Source organism: Meriones unguiculatus, chromosome 5, assembly GCF_030254825.1.
Source record: "Meriones unguiculatus strain TT.TT164.6M chromosome 5, Bangor_MerUng_6.1, whole genome shotgun sequence".
Classification (NCBI taxonomy): Eukaryota; Metazoa; Chordata; class Mammalia; order Rodentia; family Muridae; genus Meriones; species Meriones unguiculatus.
Window position 1 is genome coordinate 118,213,642 of NC_083353.1, and position 13,506 is coordinate 118,227,147.

The following is a 13,506-nucleotide window of genomic DNA, read 5'->3' on the forward strand; positions in this document are numbered from 1 at the left end:
ACCTTTAAAAAAAAGAAAAATCCATGTTCATGCAGAGCAGTAATTGCAGTTCATGAAAAGTGTAACAGGTTTTTAATTTCCTTTAAAGATATCGAACATTATGGGCTGGAAAAGATGCTCAGCACTTAAGCGTATTTGCTGTTCTTGCAGAAGACCTGAGTCTGGTTCACAGCACCTGTGTGGCAGCAGTCCACGACTCACAGCTTCTATTGGCCTCTGTGGGCTCCTGAACACACATGGGGCACATGTACACTCAAGCACATATGCACACACAGACACACAATTCAATCAACAAAATCCCTCAAAGATGCACTTAATTTCTACACTGAATGAGAAAACCTGTGTACCGTTTATTAAATCTGTGTGCCGGAGACGGACGTGCCAATAACGGAGACCTAGCTGTATTCCACACTCGGCAGCTGAAGAAACCACCGGAGTGTGATGTGTAAGGTGATTGACAGCGAACAAGCAAAAACACAAACAAGAAGCAAAATAATAATAATAACAATAATAATAATAAAAATAATAATAATGCAACACCCAAATAGCAACAAAAGCTAAAACAGTAACTCTACTTTGTAATCAAAGCTAAAAAATATTATTCAGGTCAATGTGATAGGGAATTTTGTTTTCTTCCGGTGTTTTCAGATTCTAATCCACTGGTTCTTTTTATTTCTGGTGAGATGAATGTCTAGTTTCATTTTGGCTGAACATTTAATTCAGTTTTTCCAACAGCACTTGAAGACAGTATCTTTTCTGCAAAGTAGATTTGTGATACATTAGTTCAAAATCCATTCTCTGTTATAGAGAGATTGTATGTGTATGCTTGAGTATGTGTGCCTATGTTGGGTATGCCTGTGTGTGTCGTGTGTGTGTGTTTGTGTGTGTGTGTGTGTATGCAGTTCTCCTTTCAGTAAAACTTGGCTGGTTGCCAGGACCTGGCTTTTTCTGGCTTTTCATTCTTTAACTCAGCAAAGGAAAAGAATCTATTCTGCAATCCTGATAACATCATCCCGAGAGCATCAGCTTCTATGACCCTTAGATGTCCCTTCCCAAATTCTGGAAATGGAAATAAACATTTACAGCTAAAATTTCCCACTATTTCCTTCAATAGCTATGTGTGATTTTTAAAGGAATGAGCAGAAGTCTCAATTTGTTCCTTAAGTTTTTATTTTAGTATTAGTTAACGAGCAGGACTCAACATTTTAAAGGCTGTCAGTGAGTGTAAGCGTGAGTTGTACATGGGGATTCTTGACATTAACTCTTCATCATCAAAACCACTAACAAAGTGATCTTATGAATTACAGTCTATAACCCGAAGGAGGAAAGAGAGCCATTTACACACTTTCTTACTGTGTTCAGACATCACTCAACACGAGGATAGTTATCACAGATCCAACAGAGCGTTAAAGCAGTCACCTACACCCTGCAGTGCTGTTAGTTTTCAAGACGGCAGATGCATTGGAACAGATCCTTCTATCCGAAGTCATGGTACTTTTACTCATGCGAACATAGGCACAAATTTAGCTCAGAAAAGATAAGACCTAAATAAGTACCCCTCCCCCACCCCCACTAAAGTGCTAGAGCTGAACAAAGACTAAAAAAATCAAAGGAGTAAGTTCATGTGTTAGAAGAAGAAAGGGCTTTGTTGTGTGTTGCTTTGGTTGTCTGTTTGTTCCTCATGATTGTGATGGCTGCCTGCTCATTGCCCCCACCCCGTCTCTTTTCTCCCATTGGCTTGCTCCTCACATCCCCGCAACACTCCTGATGTCTGTTTCGTGTGTCCATCTCAGACTGCTTCCTTAGTTCCATGGTTGGACCTCTTGTTTCTGGCTGAAATCCCAACCTGGAATCTCCACATCCCTCTGAAGCTCAGCTTGTCTCAATACCCCTCCTTTTGGTGTTTGCTGACAATACTGGCACTCACTAGGTAAACTCAGACACAAACTTGAGGTTTGATCTTACTGTCAATTTTCCCTAGTCTCTCTCATCGTATGTTGACTGTGTTTTGTCTAAGATTCCCTGAAACCATTAACTCCTCTCTGATCTACTTGATGCCATGACTGGTCCTGACCTTATCATGTTTTTCTTTATATAATAACAACAAAAGCCTATGCGAAATTCCTGAAACCCTCGAAAGCAGCCAGTAAAGTTGAGTATTTAAGTACCACAAACACATGCTATTTTTTTTTTTTAAATAACTTCCTATTGTCGTAAGACCATCAATGCTGACCCACCCAGCCTGGATTACAATTTTTGAGTCTGGCCCTGGTGGTCACTTTGTCTACAGTGTCTGCTCCCATCCTGCTCTCTCATTGTTTTTCATCCTGGTTTCTAAACTACCATAACTTTGAAATTGTGTGACACTTCACAGCCTTCTACTCTGGCACAATTCTGTTGGGAATTTTCTTTGTAGAAATTTATTCTTTTTTCTTCCTTTCCTGTTTCTATCTTCCATGTCTATGTTATGTTTACATAGCACAGGCTGACTGTGAACCTGCAAGTCCTCCCGCCCTCACCTATCTTGTGCTGAATTATTGACCTGGGTGCCATATCTGCCTAAAAATCTTTCTTTACTTATTCATCTGAAAATGTTTTACCTGCAATAATTTAACTGACCACTTCATTCTGCTCTGCCACCAATCTTTTCTTACATTTGTTACCATGCTTCTTGCATCATTTGTTAATCAAATACTAAGGCTTCACCAATGTAGTCCCTGATTTTCTGAAGTGATTATAAACTTACTTCTAAGATGCCATCATTAGCATTTGAGACCTATTAACTATTGATATAGGAGAATGATTTAGGAGTAATAATGCAATATACAATATAATTGGATTGTATAAAAATCCAAGGAACAAAATCCCAAGTGGTTTTTTTGTTTGTTTGTTTTGTTTTTTTGGTGTTTTTTTTTTTTTGTCTCTTACTAACTTGCTGCCCACTTTACTGTGGACAGTAATTTTCTCTATTCATTTTGAGACTAAAATAATCAAAAGAACATTTGTGGCAGTGGGGATATTTGAAGCATAGAGAGAAAAAAAGTAAAAATGAGGATGAAGAGAGAGACAGAGGGTGGGATGGTCTGAGACAGAATAATTCGATACCAAGTTCTTGCCTCATTCTGCTCTGTACATCCCATCTCTGCAACTTACATTCCAAAAAGCATACACTTAGCACCCATAGGATGCATGCCAAGAGTGTCACAGTGACGTTAAAGAAAGGCTTGTGTGCTACAGAGAAACGGTGTTGACCTTGCGTGAACATGAAACCACTGTCCTCTGAAGAGGCTGACATTTGACACTGAATCTCCTATTTTGGAGACAGTTGAACAGCAAAGTTCAGAACATACCCTTAAAGGTCTTCCCCAGAGCCTTAATACTCACTGCCCATCAGGAGACAGACCCTGGGCATTCACAGGGAGAGAAAGGTGCTAATTCTGACAGTTCACTCATTGTCTGGCAGTCCCCTCACAGGTGACCCCAGTGCAAGGATTCTGTTTTCTGTGAAGCTCTTGTGTATCAGTGACACTATATACTTGCGTTGGGCTCATAAAATAATGCAAATATTGCAAAAGTAAAAGATAGCTAACTGCTAGTATTGACCATAAAAAGAAGAAAATCCTCCAAATCCAGGCAAGATAGAGCTCTTAGGAAGCAAACATAAATGAGATTAATCTTAATTCAAAAAACTAATGTAGTAATTGAATATATTAAAATGTGATGAAAATTTTATTCATATTTAACAGGTTAAATATGAAAAAATTAATTTGATAATGAAATTTGGAATGTGTATATGTCGAACCCTGAGGCAGGACTCAGGGCCTTGTACATACTGATTATATACTCTGCCACTGAACTGTCCCCAGGCCAATTGAATTCTAAATATTGGTTAAACATGGTTAAACATGTTTTAACCAATACTTAACCATAGAAAATGTTTTAAATAGAGTTATCTCACATGTCAAGAATTGGACAGATTTTTATAAAATTCAGATTTGGAAACCTGAAATGAGACAGGAATGAGCAGTTCTAAGCATGAATCTCATACACGCTTACAGTAATGTAATTTTCCAGAGAGAATTAAAGCTACATTGGATGTAGAATGTCTTGGATCTGTGAGGTCCTAATTTCTCGGGGCGTCTGGTCTGCTGCAAATCCACTTTTTGAGCAAATGGCTGCTGGCGCTGCTGATGCCACTTTTGTGTAGATAGGCGTATTGTCCTCTACCAGTGATCTTAAGCCTGCAACAAAATAGAGAGGGAAAAGGCCACAGAATTGGAAGTGTTAGAGGAAACATTTGTTGTCTATTAACACAATAGTTATCAGCTGCTAATCACACTGAGTTCTTTTTCTTTTTTCTGACCTAAAATGTCACTTCTTAAAAATGGAAACAGCACCATTGTCAGGTCCCAAAGAAACACTGGACAAGGCTCACTCGGTGCCTGTGGCCTCTCTCGCCACTTCCCACCCCACCCCTACGCCAAGCCTCTCCAGCCCAGGGGCTGGGCTTCACTTCCTTTCCTCAGCTTCTGTTTCCTATATAACGCAGCCACCCATTTTGGCTATGTGCCCTGTCAGCTCCTGGCAGTCTAGCCATTGGAATCCTTCTCCTCTCTTTTTTCTCCCTCTCTTCTCTTCCTCTCTTGCTCTTGTTTAGTCTGGACTCTTCCAGATGCCTCTGACTGTTCTCTCCTTCATATCTACAATAAATAAAACCTTTGTCCTCAGCTCTTCCTGAGAGAGGTCCTATCCTCATTTTCATTCAACTATAAGAACATCCTATAGCTTATATATTGTGGGAAGTGGGGATTTGTTGTTAAATATTTTGTGCTACATAATATTAGGTTTTCAGGATATGGGGGGGGGGTGTCAGCGGTTTTACCTAGAAAATGGATGTGAACTCTTGGTATATCTATCCAAATCAAAATATACAGTGACTAGAAATCATTGTGTTTGGAATATCAAAAGCACTAAATTGCTGTGTTGATGACCATCCCCCCCACCCCACCCCGGTGTCTGTTCAGACTTCCCCACAAAGAAAGCTTCCAAGAGAAAGGTATTCGCGGTGGGGAAGGCTGTGTCCAGGGGTCGGTGTGAACTCAACAGAAACTTACCTACTGCTGTACATGGTTCCGTCCGCCCACTGCCACTCCGCCCCTTGTTCTCGACTCAGTCCAATCCAGTAATGAGAATGGTCTGTGTAGCGCTTCAGGAAGTCCTTCGGTAGGGAGTGTTTGTAGGATACACATCAAATGCTCCATTATATATCTCAGATTGTACAATCAGTTCAGTGTCCTCTTTACAGAGCTACAGGCTGCTTTGTTTGGTAAAGACCTTAGGGATCGCATTGCTTTCACCTGGCTCAGAGGTTTTCTCTGCCACAACCTTTTCAGGAAACAACGGATTTGACCTTCTGGAAGACATTTTATAAGGAGGACATGCTCTGGTCTGTGTGGGCTTGGTGCGTTTGATGGTGTTGGTCCCCTTGATTATGGCAGAACTTTGGTTAGTGTGCAATACTTGAATAGTCACTAGTTCATTCAAGTTTCGTATTTTAGATAGCCTTATAGTTTCTTCTGATGTGCTCTGCTTTCTAACGTGATTGCTCTAGTTTGGCTTGCTAATTGCTGAGAATTGCTCTTCTATCTCTCACCATCACCTGATTTAACATTGTCAGAAGTGTGCACATGCTCAGATATGACCCTGTAAGCAGCCGCTACACTGTTGCTTTTTAAAACAAGATCGTTTGTTTACTATTATGCGTGTGCATGTCAGTTTTTGTGCACTATATGCAGAGATCGAACGACGTCAGACCCTTTAGGACTGGAGTTACAGGCACTTGAGCCGCCTGAGGTGGTGCTGGGAGCCATAGCGGGGTCACTTGTAAGAACAGTACAGGCTCTGAAATGCTCACCTGTCTCTCCAGCCCCCGCTTTGTTGCTTTAAAAAAAAAACCAGCTTGGTAAATTTTCTCTTTTAGGTAAAACCAAAAGTTTAAATAAATACATTTAAATGAGTTAAACAGACTCAGTTTATTGCAACTGTTGTTAGGTTTAGGTTCAGATTTATTAATGATGATTTTTCTAACTATCCTTTTGTCTTTTTCTTCTTTTCTTTTATCTTGTTTTAATTGTTGGGTTAATTGTTTTTTGTCCTTGGTTGGTTTGGACAGGATAATCTGCATATTGTACTGTTTATGAAATTAGTCTATCTATACTTGTTCTACATTCTAGATTGTCACAAGCCATTACTTAGGTAATGTTTTACACAATTATCACTATTGACAAAATGTAAAATATTTGTGGGGAAATTATTTGTATTTTTATGCCTTTGAATCTCCATAGTTAGTAATTGTTTTTATTAGAAAAGTTTAATCTTTTCAACTTTTCTGCTATCAATTCTGTTTATTACAAAAAAAAAAATTTTTTTTTTGGCATATGGTGGTGCATGTCTTTAATCCCAGCAGCCAGATCTCTGAGTTAGAGGCCAGCCTGGCCCACAGAGCAAATTCCAGAACAGCTAGAGCTGCACAGAGATACCCTGTTGTGAAAAACAAACACCCACTCCTAATTTTTCTTATTTTAATTTTTGTGTATGTATGTATGTGTGCATGTATGAGTGTGTCTCTATGCACGTGTGCATCTGTAAACATGCCATGGCTTTTGTGTGGAGGTCAGGTGACATTAGGGATCAGTCCTTACTGTTGGAGACAGGGTCTCTTGTTTGCTCTTGCATATGCCAGGCTAGCTGGCCCACAGCCCTGTGGATTCTCCTGTCTCTGACTCTTATCTTGCCGTAGAGAGCTGGGATTACACGTGGGAACTACCATGCCTGGCTTTTCATGGTGTGGTTTACATGAGCTGTCACCCATAGTGTCAAGCATTTGAACACTTGGTCCCACGTTGAATGACACTATCTGAGGAGACTTAGGGGAGATGGTTTTATCAGAGGCAGTCTGGTTTTAGCTGGAGGCAGCCGTTGACAGTTACAGGCTCATGGCATTTCCAGTTTGCTCTCCCTGGTTCCTACTTGTGCTTCCAGTTGTGAGCCAGCTGCCATGACACAGTCTTTTCCCTCAGGATCCATAAGCCTGAATAAACTCTCTCTTCTAAAGGTTTCCTTGGTCATGATGCTTTATCGCATCAATAGAAAAATAACTAATATACATGGGTTCTGGGACCTGAACTCAGGTCCTCATGTGTGTACAGCAAACTCTTTTACACACCGAGTCCTTCCCCTCAGCGCCAGCTTTGCTGTTTTCATTCTTCATTTATTATTTGGTTATTTCTCCTTGAGTCCTTGTGTGTGTGTGTGTGTGTGTGTGTGTATGTGTCTTATTACCTCTGACATCTTACATTTTTTATTATTTCTGTGTATGGGTTTGAATTGTGTGATTTTAGGTTTATTACCTTTTCCTGTGTCACCAACCTTCCCAGGCCTTGCTTAAACGGGGTCATTATTTTCAGTATCTCTGTCAAACACTTCTCTCTGATTATTATTATTTTTCACATAAACTCATGAGAGGCAGTTCTCATTTGTGCGTAAGGAGGTAAATAATAGCTAATTATTGGAGTTTTGTCATAGTTTCTGAGTCCTGAACTATAAAAAGAGGTTTTGAAGTTTTCTTGAATGTTGTTATTCTGTTTCAAAGCTAGGTGATCATGTGGCTGGACTTCTCTGAAGAGTAGCTCATTCTTTCTGATGTGTGGTTGTATATAAGCTGCTCTAAATAGGATATGGTAAAACGCTTCTGGTACCTTATTTCCAAGCATCCCTGCTCCCAGCTGAGGTCCACAATGGAGGCCATTTCAATATCTATGCATAATTTGTATCATGAGGGTTGTATCATGATCCACCTGTGCTCTCACCCCAAGAGGCACTGTTTCTCTAGTCAATTGAGCTCATATAAAAAGTGGCCTCTCCTGCTCTGGGTAAAGGGCCTCTTTTCTATACTTTCTACTGTAATTGCATCTTTTATAGACCACCTGTAACCTCTGGATATGACTGTTTTTGTCTTACCAGTTCTTTTGTGGTATTGAATACTGCAAGAGTCGCTGTGTGAGAGGCACAGAAGTTCTGGCTTGCACCCCATGTCGTTGTATTTTCAGAAAAGTAGAAGCACTTTCGTTGGTAACCAATCCAGTCATCCAGGCATGGTGGAGGATAAGTGGGAATTTTCTGTTTTTCAACTAAAAATGATTTAACAGAACATTAAGTATTGAAGGATTTAAAGGCCCTGAATTTCTTTTACCAAGGCATAGCACAATGTAATTTTAAACATTTTTTTTCCTCTCCACCTGAATACAATTTTGGAGACTAGTTTCAGTCCTTTAATCTGGAAGGTTCAAGGATGGCATTAGTTACTGATTTTTTTTTTTTTTTCATCAAATTGTTGTATTTCTTATTAGATTGAAGAAAATCCTTGGTAGAAGCCAATCAAGTAGGTGGTGTATCGCTCCCTTTCTACATGGCTGAACTTGTTTGCATGACATTATCTTTCACTACCATAGTGATAACTGTTGAATTGCTATCTCCGACCCTGGCATCTTCTCAAAGATCTGCTACCTAAAGTCATACTATGGAAATTCATTCATTCAATGACAGCAAACCTGTGAGTGTGCACTATTGTACTTGTCTGTTGTAGACATGGTTTCCTTCATTGTTGTGCCAAACCACTGGGGGAAAAAACACTACAAATTCAACAAAAGATGCAGAAGGAATCTTTCTAAGAGAATTATTACACACTCCCCAAAATGCATGTTGAGGGGAGATGTTCTGTTTCAGAGGTGAGGTTTTGAGCGTACATTCTTTCCTTTTATTCCTTACTCATTTTTATGTGCTAGATACATAGTGGTCCTGCTTGAGCTTCTGAGAGAGAAGCAGGTGATGCTAAGACTACTGTAGTCATTTACAGCAGGCGAGTTAGCACATCACCCAGCGTACTCCCGATGACCTGGGATATCAGGCTTGAAGACAGGCTATCTGGGGTTTCCATCCTAGTGTGTACTTTTAATGTTTGTGAACTTGAAGAGTGGAAAAATGTGTTGAACAGAGACAATAATTAAACAAATGACCTAGAATGATTCTCCCCTTTTCTAGAGAAATAAAGAAGGTCATTAGGACTGACAAGTAGAGATCAAGAGAGAGCAGAAGCCAGAGGATGGGCTAAAGCTAAGCCTTGCTTATATGCATGCTATTTCTAACCTTCAGCTAAAGAACTGACTCAAGACTACAGGTGCTTCATTTCTGTCATATCATTTCCTTCATACTAAAGATCTTGTAGTGTATAAACATGCCATAAGATAATGCTCTGTATCATGTCTGGGCCTTTGCTTGTGATGCTAAATGGTCCACAATTCTAGGTCCTCCCCATGAACAAATCTCAATCTTCATCTCCATCGAGCTACTGTAAAGTATGTTATTGTATGGCAGTGACCTATTTTGTTAAAGCATGACCTTATCTAGGAACCTCCTCCCCCCAAACCCGGTAGAATTGATCAATATTCTTTCTTATGTTCTTTGCTTTTAATAAAGTGTTGAGTTTAATGTATCATAGTTATAATGATACCTTTTACGTCCTTGTTTTCTGCATTTGTATTGATGATTATTTCATGGCTGTTGGCAGCATATGACAATGTATGTAAGTAATGTATGTACACACACACATGCATCTTTCTATCAACAGCAGACTGCACATATCATTGTAGTCTCCCGAGACTCCATCTTGTGTTTACTGTATTCTTGACAACATCAAGATGCTACAGTGATTACTGACCTAAACCCTCTAAGTTCATGTAAATGATGTGTTGTATAGTCATGGGCTCATCTAATAATTCTCAAATTAGATTCTGTACTTGTTATAAAGTAGCCTGTCTATGGAGAATCATTTTGCCTTGAGATAGGTAACTGTCATGCGCCCACCCTTCTCAAATATACTTAAGTGCAGGAATAAATCTCACTTTGGTTCCAGAAAAGTGTTTGACATATTATACATTTTAACCTAAGTATTAATATCTATTGAATGGAAAAGCTATTTATTAACTATTTATAAAACTATAAAATAAAGCATTTATTCTAAAGCAAAAAATCAGTCATCCAGCCTAGGCTATGATTTTGCTATGTTTATTTTTTTGTCTACTGAAGTGTACCAAGCATGCCTTACTTTTGCTGAACCATTTTAGAGTACCAAGGACTTTTAGTGCGGTAAGTGACAGTAAAAATTACCTAGTCAAATAAAGTGATCTATTGGTGGGGAGTCTGAGTTGACACCTGCTCAACAACTTAACCGAGCAAAAAAACCCAACCAAACAAAACCAGCCAAACAAACAAAAACCTGGTCCTGCTGTTAGATAACACAAATTATCCATACTTGTGTGATCCGGTTATAAGAGAGTCTTTGGACATAGCTCCAACCAGGGAACCAGCAGGAGGTCCCTGGGAAGGCCACTGAGGGGGCATCAGCAGCACATTATGAGGATGAATGACAGGCAGCCTGGGCAACGCTCTTTCCCAGAATGGGATGACACACACCAGAGAAAATGAACCCATTTAGAAGACTGCAACGTTGTTGGTGACATAAAGAAAAACGAGTCAGAAGACACTGCTATAGACTGTAATGTCAGTCATTATCTGTTTCTTATAAGAAAAGCAGACAACGCTGTTCCCACTTCACTGGGCAACTCAAAACTACAGGTGAAATATTGTATATGAAAATATATTGTAAAGCATGGTATGATATACATATATGTATGTGTGTGTACACAAAATTAGAAAACGCGTTCATTACCGTGTTTGGAACTATGTGTCTTTTCTAGCTGTGTGTAAAATTATTAACTTTTATACCATCCCACAAGGAAGTGAAGATCTGTAATTAACTATTTTTCTGATAATACTGATGTCTCCTTGGCTAATTTACTTACTCGAATAGACATCATCACCTCATGACCTAGTCACAGAGGTCACTGCTTATTATCTACAAGTTTCTATTGTATAAGTGCAATGAAGATTAAAAGCTATAATTTCTTCCTTCTTTTTCAACATCTAGTCTTGTGCTCGGTTCAAATAGCAATGTTTCTTCCCCGTTTCTCGCTCTTCCTTTTCATGTAAATATACACACATACAGTACATATGCATATTTGCATATAGTATTTTACATGAGTATATAGTCATGAATATATCTTCATGTATAGCTTAGCAAACCACGATACCTAATTTATAGAACAAGCTGCATTAATTTCTCTGTAGCTATATAAACTCAGATGTAGGTATATACTTGAATATGTACAGAATACTTATTTTTGTCAGTTATTAGATTTTTATTACATACATATATTCTTGTGAAACCCACATGCATATTTGTCGACTGAAGTGTACCGGTGTATAAGATGTATGCTTATATCTATATAACTGTATATAATTTTTCAGTACTTCATTACAATTATTTTAAGTTGTTAAAAAACATTAGAATAAGTTCACATTTGCTACCAGGGAGAGGAGAGATTGCTTTTAGCATAATAATATTTTAGTATTAGGGATGTAGCACTTGGTTCAGATGCATGAGTCCTCAAAGTTCCATTCTCACTACTACCGAGAAAGAAATCCAACCGTCCATAATATTGCGTAGAAATGTGGCCATTAGAGTAGCTACATCTCGCTAACATTTCTCTACAGTGTATTCATACTGATAGTTTGTGACTTGTGATCGGAACCTGGACACGTGGTCCCACTCTTACAAGCTGCCCAGAAAGAAGAAATCACCTTGAACTCAGAATCCTTTTTTTTTTTTTTTTTTTTGGTGGTGATGGTGGGGGAGTCTCTCTATGTAGCCCTGGCTTTCCTGCAACTCACTATGTAGACCAGGATCCAGGCTGTCCAGGAACTCATGGAGATATGCCTGCCTCTGCCCCCCCAGTGGCACATGCCAGCATGACCAGCTTCAGAATTCATTTTGATAGATATCACCACCTACTAAAAGCAGCTGGGAGGAAAAATGCTAATCTTCACATCAGAGTATATATGAGTCAGGATGGGTTAGTTCATCAGCAGTGTAGGCCACAGATTGCTAACAGTTTTAAGAACTGTGGAAGCATTATACGTGAATGAATTGTGTCATGACACATGGTTAGTTCTGGTTTTTGTTTGTTTGTTGTTTGATTGGTTGATTTTTAGATATGGTCTCAAATAATCCAGGCTGACTTCAAACTCACTGGGTGGCTGAGGAAGGCCTTGAACATGTCTTACCACGCTTTCCCGGGGGTTAGGATGATAGAGCTACACACCATTATAGACTGTATCACCACCTAGCCTAGTTTTATTATCTTTCCTTTCTTTTTGTTTGCTTTTATTTATGTGTGTGTGTGTGTGAATGCACTTGCACATATGTATATATATGTATACACAAAGTATGTCAGGAGCACACATGCCAGAGTACATGTGTGCAGATGAGACAACTCTGTGGAGCTGGTTCTCTCCTTCCACCATTACATGGGTTCTGGGGATCAAACTCAGGCTGCCAGGCTTGCACAAGTGCCCTCACCTGCTGAGCCAGGTCTCCAGGCCATTATTTTTCTACACAAATATTTCCAGATGAAGAAGACAATGTAGCTATGTACACTTTGCCCCCCAGCTTCTCACCTGGTAAGACATGTAACCGATACAGAAGGAAACCTCACATATTTGACACTCGGCATTTGGCACAGCCACTATTATCATTTCACAGAAGAGGAATCCATGCTTCTTCCCTGCACAGCTGGCTCCCAAGTTATGGTGGTCCAACTTAGGCTCCTTCAGCTTCACAATGACATGAAAGCAACGCTGATTCAACAGGAAACGCTCTGTAGGGTTCGAGCCCTGATCTTTTCTTAGACCAACAACATGCATCTCCAGGACTCTCTTGCTGTGCTTGGTGGCAGCAGTGACCACAGCCCCTAGTCCCTTACGTAGTCATGGGGGTGAGTAACTCTACGCTCTAATGTGTTACTAAGTTACCATGCTGGGTAACGAGTATATCAAATGAGCTTTGTACATATGCTGTCTTCGCTTTGTGATGGGCTTATCAGGATGAAGACAAGAAGCATCTATGGGAAGATGAGGATTAAGTGTGGTCTGAAGTACTAGTACCCGACTTAGGCATGGCAGACACAGAGAATGAAAGACTTGCCAAGGACAGGCGACCCACCTGCTAATGTTGCTGCCAGCGCTAAGATCACCAAAAGGAAGATGAAGCTTGTGACTTCAGAGATGTAAAGTCTCCTTTTGCTCCTGGTTTGGAATTCTTGAGACTCTGTTGGATGGGTGGACAAGATACTATTTCGTATAAGAAATTTTAAGCAGGTCTTTACTACTGCGAAGTGTGATAGCCTATGACATGCAAGCCTATATATACAAACTGATAGTATTTCTACATACTAGCAGTTATTAGTGTAAACTAAAGTACAAGATACTATAAAATATAGCATGAAGTATTCATTACACATGGACAAATCTGGCAAAAGGCATGCAATCTCT